At 36.5% G+C, this 21,089-nt stretch overlaps 1 protein-coding gene across 2 annotated transcripts in view; it reads right to left on the bottom strand.

Moving 5' to 3' along the window:
• LOC149798150 (uncharacterized) overlaps positions 1-10,870 on the bottom strand; it is an 88,939-nt gene extending 78,069 nt beyond the window's left edge. The window contains exon 1 of one of the 2 annotated variants that reach the window (XM_089963256.1): positions 10,719-10,870. The gene's annotated coding sequence lies outside the window, so the exon portion shown is untranslated. Of the gene's footprint in view, positions 1-10,459; positions 10,674-10,718 lie in introns of those variants that run through there. The other variant, XM_089963255.1, reaches the window with a different exon arrangement.
• Positions 10,871-21,089: the final 10,219 nt, after the last annotated feature.

Genomic DNA, 21,089 nt, shown 5'->3' with positions numbered 1-21,089 from the left:
ATAACAAAGATTTTATCAGTAAACATTTGTAAGCTTCTAGAATGAAAATGTCCATTTGATAATATTTTTTCTTTAGAAAATGCTAATAATGATGTAGGTCAGGTAAAGGAGTACAAAATCTTTTTTATTGGAACAATTATTTATTCCTGTAATAACATCTGAAACAGAAATCAGTTTTACTGTTGTGTCAGCATTTCATTTGGGCTGGAATTTATTCATTCAAATTATGTATGCAATGGAAATACAAAGTGCCCATCTAAAAGGATATTCTTGGAAATAGAGACTAGGATTGATAGTGAAATTCAAATAAGGTTATATTCTTAGATATTATTATTGCGATTCAACAAAATAATGTTGGTACATAATTATCATCCAGGCCATCGCTGACATATCAACATTTTAAGCGTTGGATTTATTTTGGAATTAAGTTATTTTTTACATTTTCACTTTGTATTTTAAGGAAATACATTGTTTGTTGAATTTTACAAAATGTGTTGGTTTTCACTCATTTCTATTACGTTTTTAGACCACAGAAAATGTTAGTTCAGGAAAAAGGTGTTTTCAATTTTGTTAGAATTTGCTTTTCTTCAATTTGGGTTGGATTGGGGTCGACAATCTTGACACTATGTATGGTTGCATATATATTATATTTTGTTAATATTCCATTTGTTCCTTATTTGTATTAGTGTAATACGGATCATTTAAATTCTGGGATGCTTACCGTAATGATCAAAGTAAATAGTTCAGCTTCTAAATGTTCTATTGTATTTGAATTGGTAACTTGAACTCTCGTTATGGAGGATTGGCGTCACTAGTGAGGTGCGGACCAGACCGGGTGACACGATAAGAGGGGGTGACACCAGAATAACTGTCTATAACATGTTTGAATTTCTGTGCAGGAAGGAGGTCCATGGGAGTGACACCATGAGTTACCGCACTTGGTGACACCAACCCTGGTGACGCCACTGGAGGAAATAAAGATTGCTTGATTGATTAACAGCGCCTTTACACTTTGCGAAAAGGAGATTGATAAATACAATACCATAATATCGATATGTTCTTATTGATACACCTCGAACTTTACTAAGGAAAAGTATGATACTTATCCATGGTGAAAGAACAGACCTGTCTATTTATGTAAAGTACAGACATTAAGGGCTATGCAAAATCAACACGGCTGGCGGGGGATGGTACTCTGGTTGCAAAGAAATGGCTAAAAAGTATTGTAATAGTGATGTCCCATTTCTTTCAGATAATTATCATGTACAGTTTAGTAGCATGTGTGTGAAAGAATAACTTATAATAAAAACAATTCCATACCTTTTGTCCACAGACTTTGATGCAGTGTATATCAACATGGAGTATGTATGTAGTGTACAGCAATATGGAGTATGTATGCAGTGTACAGCAATATGGAGTATGTATGCAGTGTAAAGCAACATGGAGTATGTATGTAGTGTACAGCAATATGGAGTGTGTATGCAGTGTACAGCAATATGGAGTATGTATGCAGTGTAAAGCAACATGGAGTATGTATGTAGTGTACAGCAATATGGAGTGTATATGCAGTGTACAGCAATATGGAGTATGTATACAGTGTACAGCAATATGGAGTATGTATGCAGTGTAAAGCAACATGGAGTATGTATGTAGTGTACAGCAATATGGAGTATGTATGCAGTGTACAGCAACATGGAATATGTATGCAGTGTACAGTAACATGGGGTATGTATGTAGTTTACAGCAATATGGAGTATGTATGCGGTGTACAGCAACATGGAGTATGTATGTAGTGAATATGAAATGCCACTGACACTTGTGAATAATCCATGTAGTGGCAAGAAGGAGTAGATTTTCAATAAAACTTGGAAAAATTTAAAATGTGTCATTGTTCTGCACATACTGCTTGCAAAGCAAATGGACTCTGGTTAGTCCTGAACAACCATGACAAGTTTTCCTTAAGAAAGGTACGAAGGCCTGTATTGGCCATAAACAACATTTTATGATAACGACAATAACACGATTTTCCGTGTATTTTGGTAGTAGTAACAATAACAATAACAATAAGAACAAGAATAATAATGACATAATGCTAGTCCCAAACATTGTAATGTTCCCCAAAATGAAGAGTTAGATTATTATTGTTTTCTCGGCATATGTGTTTATTTGTACATACTGAAATGGTAATTCCGTTATCTAATCGTTATTAATTATTAAATCTTGAGTTTACATCTCTCACAACGTTCTTGGTATCCTAATAATAGGTTGAAGGCAAAATGTACAAAATCATAAATTTTGGTTTAGTATTTTCCCTTTTTGTAGGCCAGCTATCAAATTTAATTTACCCCCCCCCCCACCCCGTATCCTTGTTCTAGAGAACCCATGTCTTTGCAAATGAGTACACTGTACAATGACAAAATTAATGTATCCAATGTTCAAATGTCACAACAAAACAATGTAAACAACTAATTATCAAAAATACAGATATATACATAACTAAGTCACCACTAGCAAGTGTATAACTAACTGTAGAAGTAAGTGTCAACTGTTTCCTTATACTTCGTATATTCGACACTCCGTAGAATCCAAATGTAGAAAGTACACGGATATCCACCAGAACTCTAAGTACAGAACTGCTCACATGTTTTACCCGATCAGTTTGTATTTTGATACAATTTACATTTTTCTTAATTTGATTCCGACTCTCGTTTTGAGGCAAGTGCATTCTCACACACATGAGGAAATGCACACAGCAACTAGAATAGTTCTCCTATTTGCAGTTAAATTCAATATACATCTATTGTATCTATACATATACTGTTTATTTAGAATAAGTAGCAAATGACAAGTACTTTTATTTCCTCTAGAGGTATAGTAAGTACTAAAGACTAATTAAACCTGAAGATATAAAGTTTTGCGGAATAATACTTAGAGATGTACATGCGGTTTAAGTTGATGAAGTGAAGAAACTAAACAAGCATTCAAGTCATTTTATAGTATGTATTTAATGACCGTTTTGTAAATCTCTTTGCTATCACTAGTACCCACCATAATTGTACTTTCAGTATGGATAGATGGATAGCCATCGGGTTACAGGTATGCATGTAATATGGCTGTCAGTCAAGGGACCGGGTTGACTGGAAGAAGGCCAATATGGCAGCCCGCATTACCCAGCATCGTGATGTTTGCCACATGAATTGTACGCCCAGTGTATATGAAAACTAAAAAGCTGGTTGCATTATGACTAGTCCTCATGCATCAAGGTTATTGTTTTTGTTGTAAGGTTTAACGCCATTTTTCAGCACAAGATATGCTATACATGGCGGCCGGAATTAATGGTGGAGGAAGAATCCGGGAAACCCCCGGAAAGAACCACCGACCAATGAGAAGCTACCAGCAAACTTTCTCACATACCCACATAGGCCGAGCCCGAGACTCGAACCCATGCAGACAGAGGTGAGATGGCAGTGATCTGTAACGGTAGGCGCTTTAGACCACTCTGCCACTAGGGGCCCCAACAATAATTGTAGGAGCTGAATTAGCATACACTTTAAAGTGTTTCAAAGGACGTGCCGAAGCCAAACATTCCTTCTTGATTGTTGAATAATTACTCCGGTGCCTGTTTAATGGTTTTTAAAAATAACACACGTAATGATCTACGCCATTTTTGTCTTCTTCAACAGGCATTTAAATGATTGACTGAAATTTGGAGATGAAAGAACTGATGCACTCTTAAGTATGACCCTTTAACCTATCAAAAGTCCCCTGACATTTTTCAGACCAACATCCTTACAAAACATAATTCGAATTTCTTGCATTTAAATTTTTATCGCCTCAGCGTATTGTGATTAGTTCCTGCTAATTAAATATGTACATGGAGCGTTTTGGTTTTATTTGGTTGAATTACAGGTGACACAATGCCACTTATTTAAGCCACGACCATAAATCTGACATCAAATATATCACAAAATCAAATTGAGCTGTATGACATGACTTCATTTAAGATTTGAGATTTTCCGAAACATGTTTCCGCCTGTGGTACATTAAATAATGTAGCGGTAAGTATACCTTTTCCCTCAGTTTAATAACAATGTAGCCATTATGTGAAGTGATTTCATCTACACTTACGAAAGCATGGAGTGAGTAGGTACATATAATTTCTATATTTCATAAATGGTGCTCTATTCTAAACAAAATATAAATTATACCATGTTGATGCATTATTAGAAGTAATTTAAAAGAAGAAAAATGAGAATATATATAAATATCGAGTTCCATTGCAAATTTCATAGACTCAGATCTGTGTCTGTAGTCTGTAAGGAGTAATCAGTAGAACAATCAACATCGGCCCTGATCTGCCGGTTCATTATGTGACGACGACACCTTTTCTTGGCTAATGTGGCTTTTATTTTATTACACTGCCACCTGCATAAATCAAAACATGCTTTATTATTATTATCCAAATTAGCGTTCAAAATGGGGCCCCGAGTGGCCGAGTGGTCTAAAGCGTTCGCCGTTACGGATCACTGCCATCTCACCTCTTTCTGCGCCGGTTCGAGTCTCAGATTCAGCCAATGTAGATATGTGAGAAAGCATGCCAGTAGCTTCTCGTGGGTCGGTGGTTCTTTCCGGGGTTTTCCCGGTTTCTTCCTCCACCATTAATACTGGCCGCCATATATGGCCTATCGTGTGCTGAAAAATGGCGTTAAACCCCACAACAACAACAACAAAGCGTTCAAATTCCGTCTCATGCATTTTCACCATTTCAGTAATTCCTTGAATTGCAAGGTATTTCATACCAAACATAGCCGATTTCGAGATTATGCTGCATTTTGTTTCCTGAGCCTTCCGCATTTAATGATTATTTGTTCTTTCGACGAAGGCGCCCCCGGTGGCTGACTGGTCAAAGACCCCGGGTGGCTGTCTTGTCTAAAACCCCAGGTGACGAGTGGTCTAAGACCCCGGGTGGCTGTCTGGTCTAACACCCAAGTTGACGAGTGGCCTAAGACCTCAGGTGACTGAGTGGTTTAATGCGCTCTGCTGTACAGATGATTCACATCTCACCTCTTTCGGCACGGATTCTAGTCTTGGCTCGACGAATGTGGGCACGTGAGAAAACTTGACCGCAGCTTCTCGTTGATAGGTGGTTCTTCCTAGAGTCTTCTGGGGCTCTTCCTCCACCAAAAATTCTGGCCGCCATGCATGGCTTATCATGTGGTAAAAACTGCCGTTAATCCCAGAAATCACAAATCACAAATCTTTGTACGAAATAAATGCAGATGATCATAAAAATATATTATTCACAAAAATTAAGAAAAACAATTTCCCACGCGAATACACTTACTTTCCATACAATATATATCCTATCGTACTTCCTTATTAAATATAAATCAGTGTGTTCTTAGAAGACACAAATTTACTTACATGAGGGACGTATAATTATTGAAAACCATACTTTGCGTACATACATGGTGTGAAATAATTATGGTTTGATTATATTTGTATGTGCATTTTGCACAAACTTATATTAGACCATCAGCTAGAAAGTTTGCAATAATGTAAAGTTTTCTTTAATTTCTATTGTTACTCGGTTACTGCACTTATGCACCAAGTACACTAAGTAAGAACGTTATGATACCAGTGACTGGTGTAATAGGTGTACATAACAACACAACATAACAACACAAGAAGTTTGAACGTTTGCATGCGGTAACATACACCTTTTATTCCGTGTCTAAGCTGTAAAAAATAGTACCTGTGAACGTCCATTTCCTAACACAGTCAATGTCTAAACTGTAAAAAAATTAGTACCTGTGAACGTCCATTTCCTAACACAGCCAATGTCTAAACTGTAAAAAATAGTACCTGTGAACTTCCATTTCCTAACATAGCCAATGTCTAAACTGTAAAAATAGTACCTGTGAACGTCCATTTCCCAACACAGCCAATGTCTAAACTGTAAAAAACAGTACCTGTGAACGTCCATTTCCTAACACAGCCAATGTCTAAACTGTAAAAAACAGTACCTGTGAACGTCCATTTCTAACACAGCCAATGTCTAAACTGTAAAAAAATAGTACCTGTGAACGTCCATTTCCTAACACAGCCAATGTCTAAACTGTAAAAAATAGTACCTGTGAACGTCCATTTCCTAACACAGACAGGTTAGACCTCATTCAGGTGTAGATACATAGCAATAATTACAGCTATGTGTCTGAAACTGAATTATATTGAAAAGAAACGAGTTGATTTATAAACTATTTATACAGGATATACATTCCTTGGGCTGTGTCAAAGACAAAAATGAGATGGACAAAATATATTCATCTGGAAAAAGTTTTTCTCTTTTATAATCTATTCTCATTGTGTTCGTCAACGTTAGTTTTGCAAATACATAAGAGATGTATTTTTTCCTACACGAAACTACCTTGTAAACATATTTACACAGTTCTATGTTATTCATTCCTATCCTCTATAAATATAACAGTGCACGTGCAACATGAACTTATTTACCCTCCTGACCATGGTAGAAAAGAAACGTGTCTGTTAAAACCATGTCTAAATATTTTTTTTTTAAAAACTGAATTAACGAACTTTACGTTACTTGAGAAAGTGTAAATTTTTAAGATGGTTTCCAGATGGAAATAAATAAATAGAGGTGGCACAAGTTCTCTAAAAATTATATTTATAAAAAGAAACAAAAGGTACAGAGCTGCATTCGTGTTTTGTTCTGAGTCCGCGGAAAGAAAGAGTTTGATATCGGGTTGGGATTCGCAAACCATATCAAACGAGCTTTGTATTTATTACATACCCATTCAGTTTAAGCTTTTCAAATTTTTATAGCTTTACTTAATGAATGGAATTTAAAACGAATGGAATTTATATAAATAGTTCGATTCTTGCTTGCTTAAATTAAAGTGGTGTGCGTACATAGGTACATGTACCACTGGTTTATGACTGCACCGCAGCCTGATAATTGTTCCTGGGGGAAGGAAACAGTGCCTCATCCCCAAGGCTTGTATGCCCTCAAGGAGTGCTGATAATTTTAGCCGTCACCTGGCGAAACATAATGTTTCATGCTAGCTGAATGGTAGGCTGACACGAGCGGGAATAGACCCGGCACGCATTCATGTCTAATGTGTATTTTTATTTTCTATTTGACTTGTTTTGTTGAGTGCGAATGGTACCTACACTCACTCAGTTAGAGATTTCGAACATTTATTTTTGGTGTTCGGACGTGGCAAGGGAGGGAAGGCGCGGGAAGGCCGTCGTCTGTTGTCCTTGGTGGTGTCCACTGGATCCAAGTTCGATTCACTTAATCTAAAAATATATACTTGCGGACGTCAAAGAAGACAAGTAGTTCGAATCTGGATGTGTGCTGCTGAAATACGGCTTGAACAGCTGTATGGTACGCCATATCAGGCAGGTACGATTGAATGGGTATGTAATATAATAAAATATATGTATTTAATGCGCTATTTGGACCTTTTCATCTTTTGTTAGGTTACATATTTCGACGTCATAACTGTAGGACGAATTGTAAACTTTCAAATTGGATACATTAGGAATGTAAGTGCACTTTAATGGAAATAATTTTACACTCATTTTTTCTTCGATAAAGGTAAACTTTAGTACCAGAAGAGAGATACAAATAAAATTAAACGTGCGAAAAAGAAAAAAAAGAATTAATTGATGTACGATAGAAAGCATTTTCATAAAGTAAGCAATATATATGTGGTTGTTCAGCATTGTATTATTCATCGATGTTCAAGCGATTCCTCTTTTACAGTCACATTTGGTAAAGGAAACCACTCTTATAGTCACATTTGGTAAAGGAAACCACTCTTGTAGTCATATTTGGTAAAGGAAACCACTCTTGTAGTCACATTTGGTAAAGGAAATCATTCTTGCGTGCGTTAAGTGCTACTTATTGAAAGTGTCGAAATCTTTGCAGTACAAAGAAAAAAATTAATAATAAAAGTTTTAGATTTTTCAAAGGCTTTTGCATATCGTCAATAATTATATACTGTATACTGAATGGTTTTAAAAATCATACCGTCTGCGTCAAGAAATATTTACTCTTGCATGAAATTAATCTTCTTTGACAGACAAAAGAACATTATAAGTAAATAGTAACGGCTAAAAATTTATTTACATGAACAACTGTCATCTACCAGTTTCAACCTATTAAGTTAAAATTAATGCAAACACACATTTACTTGCAGTCCTTGACAGTGTCAATTTAAGAAATCTGCTTTATAACGTTGTTGAGCATACAATATAAGGGAAAATTGATTGTCAATCTTTTCACCCAAGAATAAAACTTGCACGGAATAAAAGGAATTGTGATATTCTCGAAAATAAATATCAATCATTCCATCAGAGTTTTCCAAAATTAAAGTTTTCTGTGCGAATGGGAAACACGTTTATTATATACAACTAATTTAAAATCTAATACGTTCAGCATTCAGACTGTGTCTAATGCTTTAGTATGTTTAGCATATAGACTGTGTCTAATGCTATAGTATGATTAGCATATAGACTGCGTCTAATGCTTTAGTATGTTTACCATACAGACTGTGTCTAATGCTATAGTACGTTTAGCATACAGACTGTGTCTAATGCTTTAGTATGTTTAGCATATAGACTGTGTCTAATGCTATAGTCTGTTTAGCATACAGACTGTGTCTAATGCTATAGTACGTTTGGCATACAGACCGTGTCTAATGCTTTAGTATGTTTAGCATATAGACTGTGTCTAATGCTATAGTATGTTAGATACATGCCTTGCTTTAAATTTGTATTATTAGACTTTTTTGTTTACCTTCCATGGAACAGTAACAGATTGCTTGAATTTTCACTCTGTTTAGGTCATGGATTTCTCATTATTAAATACTGACACTTAAATGCTATTAATGTATAACGGTTTACAGCGAATCAGACTCCTTGATTTGTTTAAATTAGCTTGCGTAGAATATGAACTATGTCAGGATAAATTTAAATTAGGTTGTGTATAAAATGAATCACTTGTGTAGATATTTGAATCACTTGTACAGAACATGAATCACTTGTGTAGAACATGAATCACTTGTGTCGAGCATGAACTGTGTCAGGAGGATTTAAATTAGCATGTGTACGAAATGAAATGTGTCACGAGGATTTAAGTTAGCTTGTGCAGAACGTGATCTGTGTCACAAGAATTTAAATTAGCTTGTTTAGAACATGAACTGTGTCAGGCTAATTTAAATTAACTTGTGAACAACAGGCACTTAGTGACTATAATTTAAATTAGCTTGTGTACAACAGGCACTTAGTCACTAGAATTTAAATTAGCTTGTGAAAAACATGAATTGTGTTAGGATAATTTAAAGTAGTTTGTGTACAAGACATGAGTAACTTGTGTAACATGAACTGTGTCACAATAATTTCATTTATCCTGTGTACGCAATGAATTGTGTCAGGACAATTTAAATTAGTTTGTGTACGCCATTAATTGTGTCAGGATAATTTAAATTAGTTTGTGTACGCCATTAATTGTGTCAGGATAATTTAAATTAGTTTGTGTACGCCATGAATTGTGACAGGATACTTTAAATTAGTTTGTGTACGCCATGAATTGTGTCAGGATAATTTCAAGATACCTATACCGAAAGAAATAAAATAAACTTTACACCAAATACCATTACTTTAATTTAAGGCTAAGAACTGTTGTGTTTAATTGTTAGAAGAAAAAAAAAACATAATAAAAGCGAAGTAAAGAGTTTCAAAATCTTCAAGTGTAATACATTGTGTCAGTCTTAGACACATAAACTGGCATATGTTTTAAATTTTGTCAATCTTAGACTTAGAAAATGGCATATATGTTTTATTATTTGTCAATTTAACTTTACATTTTGTTAACCTAAAGCATACATGTGCTTTTAGTCAGAATTTTCTTCCTTAATTGCTAAAACATGGACCCTGTGTGAAGAGTTCTATCAAATACTTGCTGTGAGTACAATGTACAGTTTAAATATTTAATATTATTTAAGGTTAACATTACATTTTTTTACATGGACTGTATTAATCTTCCAAGGATTAAAATAAATTATATATACGTAGTTTAACTGAGGTTTCTCAGGGGATACTCTGTAAATGGTAGCGTAACTGTTTGTTTGTCTATGTGTGCGTGCGTGTCTGTGTGTGTGTGTGTGTGTGTGAGAGAGAGAGAGAGAGAGAGAGAGAGAGAGAGAGAGAGAGAGAGAGAGAGAAATAATCCACATGGAAAACAATTTGCTTTCATCCCCTCGTGGAAATCCACCTAAACAACCTATTCTTTTTACATGTCTTCATGGAAATACACATAGGAAAACCAATTATGACAAGCCCTCAAGGAAATAAAAATGCATACATATTTAACGTTAAAAATGGAATGCATTACATTCATTATAATCGTAAGACACTAAATGTATCGACTTACCTGAAGCATTTTTTTCTCTTTTCAAAACATCCAACAGAATAGATAATTTTAAAGAAGAAATGACATGATCAATAAGTCAAATAGCTCTCAATGGGATATGTAACGCTGACCACAAACTCGAAGGTCAAATGCCTGATAGAAAACGACATGCGAGTATAAGAAATGTATGCGTGTGAATGTAAACTGGACGTATGTGAAAGCATACAAATAACTGTTTCCCGTTATAGACTAAACTGGAATGGGTGGCGATATTACAAACCTTTGCGAGAGACACATATTTGCCGTATCCACCCGTCGAGAAGAACAGTAGGTGAACTTCAATTAAACCCTTGTTCATTACTTCGAGGCCAACAGTTTTGTAGCGGAGTCGGTGCAGCAGATGACATCGCACGAATCCCCCTATTCTTCTCCACAACGCCTTATTATAAGCAAGGCGTTTGAAAACGACTCGACTTCGTATACTTGCAGCCACGCTGGTGTATGAGGACAACATGTTGATCATTTCTACCTGAAGCCACGCAAGCGTTTGAGAACTGATAGTTGTTCATTTCTACTTGTAGGCATGTGGGTACGAGAACTATGGGTTGCTCATTTTTTTATTGCAGAAGTGAATCTTAGAGCTGCAAATTGTTTATACTGTTACACTATATGGATTGTGCAGTTAATAATTGTTTGGAAGTTCTTCCCAACAGTCAATTCTTTTCCTCTATCGTTCTTTTGTACCTTCGCTTTTACGACGGATCAAACGAAATTCTTGCTAATAAATACCTTGAAAAAATACTAGCTCTGATTTGTAGGAAAATAAACCAATTGTATTTACAATATTAGTTAAATTTTCTGGTAGGAAGGAAAATCCCAGGACCTCTGTCAGAAGAGTATGTATGTATGTATGTATGTATATATATATATATATATATATATATATATATATATATATATATATATATATATATATATATATATATATATATATATATGTACGTACATACGTACGTACGTACGTATGTATGTATAGTACGTACGCTACATCAATGATATACCACGAGATGTAAAAACAAAATTCACTAAAATGAGACGAAGCTTGCCGAATTTCCTTTTAATGAAAAATTAATACAACGAGTGATATATTATTGATACAGCATACATACTATACGTATATTTTATTTGTGTCACATATAAATACATATATTTGCCCTTTGAACGGAGTTAGATTGACGAGAGGCAAATGTGTATTGACTGGGAGAATGAACTCACTTCCCTGCCGAGTGTGTCCGCTACAAAATGTAGTTCTGTCCTTTTATGCCCATTCACAATCACCTTTGCATATTGATATGTTGATTATTTTCATTATTGAGTTTCTATTTTTATTCACACTGATTAAATTAATATAAGTTACACTAATGATTTATACATGAAAGATGGTTTTAATGAAGAAATTAGAGCACTAGGCCAACAAACACATAGGTTCTTGAATACTGAACGCTCATCAATGCACTGACGTACAGGCGCATGGAAATTAGCGTGGAATAGAATCCAAGCAAAATGACGGACCAACAATAGGTATTTAAAATATCTTAATATATTTAAAGTGGAAGTTTGTTTCTCTCTCTCTCTCTCTCTCTCTCCCTTTGGTCGGTTTGACTTAGGCCTAACATTTACCACCAGTCTTCATAGGTCCGGAATCGTTGTGGTATTACACAAGCGAAAACCTCTATTCTCGTCTTTTCAATAGTCTTCGCCCTTCTCTTGATACGATGGTCAAGAGAGAGAGAGAGAGAGGAGGGGGGCGGCCTTTGGATATTTTCATATTTAATTAATAATAATCGATTTTTAGAACCTTATAATAGGTTTAAGGAACAACAACAACATCAACAAAGCCTTAAATACATTACATATGTGTGACCCGTAACCTAGACATTTACCTTACTGTGTCGGTCGGCTATTGCAACTTTGTATCACTGATTATATAAACACTTTAGATAGGTTCCCAGGGAAGTGTCAACATACCATTATGTTGAACAATATTGTGGGTTACTTGGTGCAGTTTCACTTTCAGGTTTTTTTTTTTTAAAATCCTGCCCAATTTCTTTTTCCCTCTCACTCCAGATTTCCGCATATTTTGTCGCTTCTGATGAGAGAGGAGGGGAAACGGAGAAAGAAAGGATTGCGATTAAAATGTGTACCATGTTAAGTTCATTTCGTAATCGGGGATTATTATTACGTTTTATCGTTATGTTCATACGTCACTAATGATGACTGAGTGGAAATTCATCATTGATCTATACTTTATAGGAATAGACACAATAACACACAGTTCCAATATTGTTTATGTATGCGTATTATTGCGGCATGGATGGATCACAATTTGATATACCAATAGTATGGTTTATCAAATTGCTTTATACCAACACTTTAAAAGCCATGTTACTTTTGATGTATGTATGTATGTATGTATGTATGTATGTATGTATGTATGTATGTACGTACGTACGTACGTACGTACGTACGTACATCCATGCATGCATGCATGCATACATACATACATACATACATACATACATACATACATATAAAAGGTTGCAATTTTGGGAATTATTAAAATTATGTGTAATCGGCATATACATGAGAAGAATTTTTTTTAATTTATCAGTATTATTTTACTAAAGGAGCCTATACATATTATAAAGGAAACACGTAAAAAAATATATACCTTGTATAACGCATTTTCGATCATACTAGGGCACAAATTTTCATCCTTCCGCAGTGTGAACGCCCGTTACCTATCGATTTAAAGAGTCGGTCTAATACAATTCACTAACTCCGCTCCGCGGACAGGATTTCTGGAACCGAGGCAAAATTTTCCAGTAGGCCCCTACGAATTAAAAAAAAAAGTAATAAAAAGACCTTCTCTTCTGCGTTGATCCATTTGACCGTTGTGGGCCTCCGGAATTTTATCCTTTTTGTCCTACCCTGTCTGCAGCCTTGCACTAGCTCTAGCCGTCGTGAGTTCGAGATCACAAAGACTACAACAGTAACAACATATTTTTGTTTTAACACACTCGTGATTTATATTTTAGCAATAACGACATATATTTGTGTTTTCACACATTCGTGATTTATATTTTAGGCTCGTGAACTACTTTGTTTACTCGCGTTTTAGTCGGGTCTAATTGCAAACTACATTAACCCTGATTTCCCGTTGCATATTGTGTCAGAAGATCACGGTCTAATACGTTCTTTGCTCTAGTAATTATTCCTGACAAACTGCATAGACCCAGATCTTTCGGAACATTGTGCGATAACATATCTGGGTCTATGCAGTTTGCAGCTGGATCCAACATTTATGCTAGTACATTCGGTAATATGACGATCTATGCTTCATAAAAGTTAGCGGTCGTCTCCAATTACAGCGCTTTCTTTTTAAGGTTCGCTATTTTCTCCATAAAAGTAAACTAATGAAAATATACAGGTCACGGGTGATTGCCAAATGCCACCTGACACTGCAAAATACATATCAAATATAATGTTTTCTTCTCTTTGAAATTTACTGCGTATTGATCATTTGAAGGGAAACACTGTGATTAATACAACGGGAATAGAACCACAGTTATGCGATCACCAACTTACTGACCTCACGTCATTGTAAAGTTATATTAAATTCGTAAACTTTGTTTTGTACGAACTTTAAACCATAAAGTTTTGTTAGGTAATGATATCTTAATTGGTTTAGCATCATAAGCATTCCGAAAGGAACGCATTGAAATGAATTCAAGTTATCGTTATTAAATAAGTTTTCCAGACAACGCTGAAAAGAAAGCAAAAATATATAGACTTCGACTTGTGGCTGTAAAATGACATTATGCAAATTTTGTGTCTTTTATCATCTTGGAAAGTTTCATAATCATTCCATTTAGTAATCATATTTGTTTTCTTTGAAAGCGACACAATATCATATAGGCTGTTGTGAACAAAAAAATAGTGTATGGTTTTTGTTGACCTAGAGGTGTTATGCATTTGGCTCCTTTCCTTAATGGGACCTTATTTTACTAATTTGCTCAAAGTAATTTCTAAAAATCAGCCTCCAAAGAAACAATTCAATGTCAAAATGTTAATAGACAGGCAGTGTAGCCACGTAATTTTGTTTAGCAAATGAAGTTTAAGGATCATACTAGTTTCAGTGGTAAGCACTGCGTGGGAGTGGAGGTGTAAATTTAATGGTCATACTAGTTTTAGTCGTAAGCACGGCGTGGGAGTGGAGGTGTAAATTTAATGGTCATGCTAGTTTCAGTGATAAGCACGGTGTGGCATTGGAGGTGTAAATTTAATGGTCATACTAGTTTCAGTGGTAAGCACGGTGTGGGAATGGAGGTGTAGGTTTAATGATCATACTGTTTCAACGATAAACACGGTGTGGGATTGGAGGTGTAAGTTTAATGATTATACTAGTTTCAATGGAAAGAAGGGTGTGGGAGTAGAGGTGTAAAGTTGGTGTTGTAAACGTTTGCGAAGAATTCTAATTCTTTCTAATTTCTTGATTAATGCTTGTTCAACGGTCATTTTAAACCAAATACAAATTCTGTCAAACATTATGGAATCAAAATTTACAAACATAAACGACCAAATATTCAGCATCACAAAACGCATGGATGTGTAAGACATATCAACCTCACTACAACTCAAGAAATCAAACAGCAAACACTAGATGCCAAACTTGAAACAAATAAGAAAACAGGTGTATTGTTGAACAAAATACAAAATGTAATCGAATTGATAAAAACTATCACAAAATACACAAAGTCAGGTAATGAAACGGCCACTGGTCAGACCGACGTGAGTCAACCAAGAACTGAGAAACAACACGAGCTAAAGAAAGATACCAACATCCTCAAACAGATCAAAATCGACTTAGTCGTTCTCTTTCAAAACCAGCAAAGACACTGATCACAGGATCATCTTTCCTGAAAGGTATCGACATCAGATGACTTTCACGTGAGGTACATGTGAAGTCATACCCTGGTGCCACCATTGACAGTCTCAAAAGAGAACTGAACAGACTTGACCTAAATAATTACCATACGAGTATCGTACAAGTAGGAGAAAATGACGCCGATAGAGATCAGGAATTAAACCAGTTTGAAGTCAAATACATGTCCCTCATTAACTAGTTGCTAGTCCAGGTAGAAAAGGTCGTTATATCTGGCCTTATTCAAAGACGTGACGTGAACATGACGCAATATGATGACATACTCATAAATATTTGCAGATCCTTCAACCTACCATACGTATCAAAACATGACAGCTTTTTGCTAGCGTCGGGTCAGCTACCATCTACTTTCTTTCTCTCTGACCTGATCCACCTGAAAGATGCGGGTACAGCAAACCTATTGAAAAATATACATAGCGTTACTCCTGTACTCAAAACAACACCAACGAACCTGAGCAACGTGAATAAGCACTACGCAACTGCGCAATACCAACATAGGCAACAGAAAAGACTCAGACTTGCAACGCAAGCCCGTAATGGGTGGGAACAGAACATCAAAATAATATACAGAGTACATGGCATGGTTATTGAGGCAGACTCAAACGTTATACAAGGCCTTGGAAAAGTGAACATTCGATCATACAACAGTACGCACATGACAGGCGTGGATTACCTAACTATAGTTATAACCATTAGGTATGTCCATCTAGGTACAATGATTATAATATATATACCTCAATCATTAATAAGTATCATGTTCTTGGAGATATTGTTCAGACTGTCCAAAGTAATAATTCTAATTGTACATGCCAAGGTTATGAAGTCTCTCCCTCGCACTCAGAAAAAACTAATAAATCTGTTTTCATTCCTACAACGACTGAGAAAAATGTAAACTGTACATCCTTTGGTCTGAAAAAGAAATGTTTGCAACTTATCAACCTCACTGAAAGACACATCTTTCCAAAGATCGATGAACTAAGACTTACTATACAAAATGAACCCAACCTTGCAGTAATTGGACTATGCGAAACGTTTCTAGATTGTAATGTACCCGACTGTGCTATCTCTATTAGCAACTTTTCTTTGGAAAGACGAGATCGACCAAAATACATAGGAGGAGGGATAGTCTTGTACGTTTCAAATAACTTAACAAACAAGAGAAGAACAGATTTTGAAAATTCTACTATATAATCAATATGGATCGAGTTAAGTTTCCTCAGTAGTCAATCTATTTATATCTGCTCAGCATACCAGCCCCCAAACTCCCTCTCCTCATGGACTGATCAATTTGAACTTGAGTTAGAAGCTGCTTTATCTTCCAGCAGTGAAGTATGTATCACTGGAGACGTTAATGCTGACTTCCTCTCTGATACGAACACTAAATGGATATATGTGTTACAACTACACGACCTTACACAGGTAATAAATGCTCCAACAAGAGTAACAGCCTGTACTTCTACTCTGATCGACCACATCTACACAACCCATCCAACCAATCTGTACGAGATAAACGCACCATGTTTCCATATTAGTGACCACTATCCCATATGTGCCAATCGTAAGCAAAGAAAAACATCTTACATTCCTACATGCATTACAGATGTTTAAAAAACTTGGCTGAAAATGAATTTCTCACCGAGCTATCACAAAACATTAACACAATAAATTTCCCTAGCATAGACTCAGAATAAGACTTTTCTATCTGGAACCACTGTTTTCTTACTATCCTAAATAAACTCGCCCCCATACGCATCAAAAGAATTAAACGATCAAAACAACCAGATTGGTATACTAATGAAATCGCAGAGGCACAACGCAAACGAAACTACTACCATAAACATTCATTTTATACAAATTATAGTTTATGGCGGATCAAAGTCAAATCAATCATTGTAAAACGCAAACGCTCCTTTTTCAAAGAAGCCATCACATCAAACTCCGATAACAGATCCATCTGGAACCATTACGAAATCGAACTTCAACGAAACCTGCACCACTAGCTCCATGTGACATTAGAGTTGATGGCACAATTTACATTATGAGTTCGATATTGCAACTAGCTGAACCATTGTTTTTTACTAATATCTCCCAAACCCTTGACAGATCTAACCCTAGAGAGCCTAGTTTAGACAATCTTACTAAATTCGTGAACGAAAGGGTACCTGATCATGTTAGTTTCAACATTCCCTTAATAACAATAAATGACATTTTTGATATTCTCACTAAACATGACACAAACAAATCAGCTGGTCTAGATGAAATTCACCTCAAAACTCTGAAAATATCGGCTTTATCAATCTCAGAGTCGTTGAAAGAAATAGTGAACTGTAGTATCACTTCATGTAAATTCCCGGAGTCACTGAAGTTAGCAAAAGTATTCGCAATTTATAAGGGAAATGCAAACAATGGCCCATCCAACTATCGACCCATATCTGTTCTTTCAGTTCTTTCAAAAATTATTGAAAAACATGTCAGCAAGCAATTTTCAGATACCGTAATATGTACCAACTCCTCCATAAATTACAATCAGGTTTTCAACAGAATCATTCATGTCAAACTGAATTGACAAAACCCATGTATTGACAATGGCTAATAGCAATGGAATCAGGCAAACGTACTGGTGCAATCTTCATTGATTTTAAAAAAATCATTCGATTTGGTTGACCATTCGGTGCTCATTAAAAAACTTTCAGCCTACAAGTTTTCTCCAAACTCAGTTGCTTTGTTCACTTATCTCACTAACAGACACCAGGTTGTTTGCACGGGTAAATATATATTCGAACAAAGATAGATAGATAGATAGATAAATAGATAGATAGATAGATAGGTAGGTAGGTAGGTAGGTAGATAGATAGATAGATAGATAGATCACAGTAATGCGATCCTTACTTGTATATCACATCGAGTTTTTGAAAATCCTGACAAGACGAGATCTAGCAAACAAGATCGATTTGCTATGATAAGGATATTTTTATTATCTGTCAATCAATGTTCAAATAAATTCATGAAATTTAAAAACATAACTGAAAGAACTGGTTAATATTTTAAACCTTTCTGATAGTACTTCGTCGTAACTAAATAAAACATAATTACTTTTGTTTGAACAGCTGATATGCTCACGAATATCAGTTCCATGAGTGAAGCGTGTATAACAACAGTCACTCTTTTCACTATTCTGTTAATTAGACGAGTTCTTCGGCGCAGGGGGACAGCACTCACATATATGATTTACAGCTGTTGTGCAGTTGTCAAAGTTTGTGTATCACGGAAAGTATCACCAGCTGAATAACTAGTAAAGTTTCCATCCGAGGCCCGGTTGATAGCTCTTGAAATCTTTCTGGAGGAACATTGTACGAGGTTGGAATGACAGCATTATTTTTAACAAATTGTTGGATCTTAATGACACATTTGTTAAAAAGAATTCTACTCATTTTTTATTTCATTGTCAGCTGACGGTAAGGCATAGCTATTCGCCCTTATTCCAAGAAACCTCAAGGAAAAGGCAGTTCTTGCATCGTTTGAAAGTATGGTAATACACAATCAGAAAATGACAGTATAGTTTTTCTACTTTTTGGGTTATACTGTACATTTCTGGCTCATTGTTGGTTAGGAACTTGATATGTATACAATAAAGAGAGTGACTGAGTGGTCGACAAGTTATTTCAACAATATGCTTCAAACGGATGACGAAAATTTATGTTTTGACCAGACAGTTTATAGACAATAGCCTAAACAATACGATTGTGAAGGTCGAATGAGACAAAAAGCAAAAGTACAGACAGCGCTAAGCAATATCAAAATCAACAGGCTAAATTTTGGAGCCACACTTGACAAGTGGTAGACGTATTTCCAATTAATTGTAAAGGTAGGTAATCAGGCAATGCTAATTTAACTGCGTGTTCATGAAACCGTTTGTATTTCGTAGACAGATTAACATTAAGACAGTTAGTTTAAGTACGTAGTCCAATCTGAAAATGAAGTCATTATTATTATTATTATTATTATTATATGTATGTATGTCTGTATGTATATATGTATGGATGTATGTATGTAGTGCACGCACGCACGCACGCACGTACGTACGTACGTATGATGTATGTATGTATGTAGTGACTGTAGTGTACGGTGTATGTACCTTTGTTGTCTGGCAGCTGTATTCCCTGAGTGGACGGACGCACTGGTCCTCATCCATCTCCCAGATCTCTCACGTATGCCTCCAAGAAGGAATTATTCCTGGCATACCCCGGTACACCGCTTCAGCTGGCGAGCCAAACGACGTTGAGGGGGTGATGTTAACACTGCGTCACTAGGCGTATGAATTTCGATAGGGAAGTCACCGGCTAGGGTGGAAGGTCTCTACAGATCAACGGCCAAGTGTTCGGGACCAGGGCGCACCATATGTATTAGTGGATCGCAGCTATGGCCGACCAGCTATGGTTCGAAATAGCAGGGAAGGCAGATCTCTTCAAACATGGTTGGCCATCTGCCTAGGAGAGGGAAACTCCGATATAAAACCTACGGCATGTGGATCTCGCTGGCACCGTCCTGGATTGCTGGGCTATGGCATATGAACCCCAGGTTTAAAGGGTGGGGACAGTTTGCGCAGACTGCACTCCACCTAAAAGCTCCATTGCTCAGACATGAAGGAATTGTCTACTGTTTACGTTCGAATCTATCAAGCCCTGCAGCGATGGGAAAGGGGCGAAAACGGCAGGTTAAAGATGTCACTGGAAGCCGCATTCCCAATCCTACATGCAGGCGACTCAGGCCTTTGGCCGTCTGGTGTTGATGCGGAGATGATACTATCCCCCGGCAGCAGCCTGAGTGAGCAAGCAGCCTTTTCTAGGAACAGCACTGCTTGCTCCGAATGGAGAGGGGCCTAGAAAAGGTGGCCTAACCAAAGCTCGTCTCCTCCCCCCCCCCCGTTGGCCTGCATCAGCCAACCGGTATCTTCCGAAGCGGTCGAAACATAACAGAAAAAAACAATGCATGCCCCACCTGCCTCGCATCGTGGGAAAAGACTAAAAACTAACTTGTTGGAACATCAGTACAATGTTAGACTCAAATGACAGCAACAGACGAGAACGACTCTCTGCCAGAGTGGGCTGAGACTCAGATGCATGGAAAGCCGTTCTTTGGAAACATAGCGTGGGTAGCTGCAATGACAGTGGGCGTCTGCTTCTTGAATATTGCGCAGAATAACAGCTCACCATCACAAACGCCATATTCTAGCAGAAAGACAGCCTAAATGACCTGGATGCATCGTAGATCAAAACACTAGCACCATATCGATTACATCATAGTACGCCAGAAAGACTTAAAAGAAGTCCTTCATACCAGAGTGATGCCCAGTACATAGTGCCACACAGATCACCGTCTTGTCCGATGCAAGCTTGACTTCAACTTCAAGCCCAGGCCCAGACAACAAGTAGGTACCCCGAGAAGGAAGCTCCAGATCAAGAACCTTTTGTGTGCAGACGTCAAGGCAGATTTTCAAGAGAGCCTGCAGTCTAGACTTGAAGAGCTTAATTTTCCGCCAGATCTACCTCCAGAAGAGATATGGAATAACATCAAGGCTGCCATTATGCAAAACTCAGAAGAAATCCTTAGATTCAACACGAAGAAAAACAAAGAATGGTTTGATGA

Source organism: Sinohyriopsis cumingii, chromosome 6 (assembly GCF_028554795.1).
Source record: "Sinohyriopsis cumingii isolate HCF-2022 chromosome 6, ASM2855479v2, whole genome shotgun sequence".
NCBI lineage: Eukaryota > Metazoa > Mollusca > Bivalvia > Unionida > Unionidae > Sinohyriopsis > Sinohyriopsis cumingii.
This window is presented reverse-complemented; position numbering and strand designations above follow the sequence as displayed.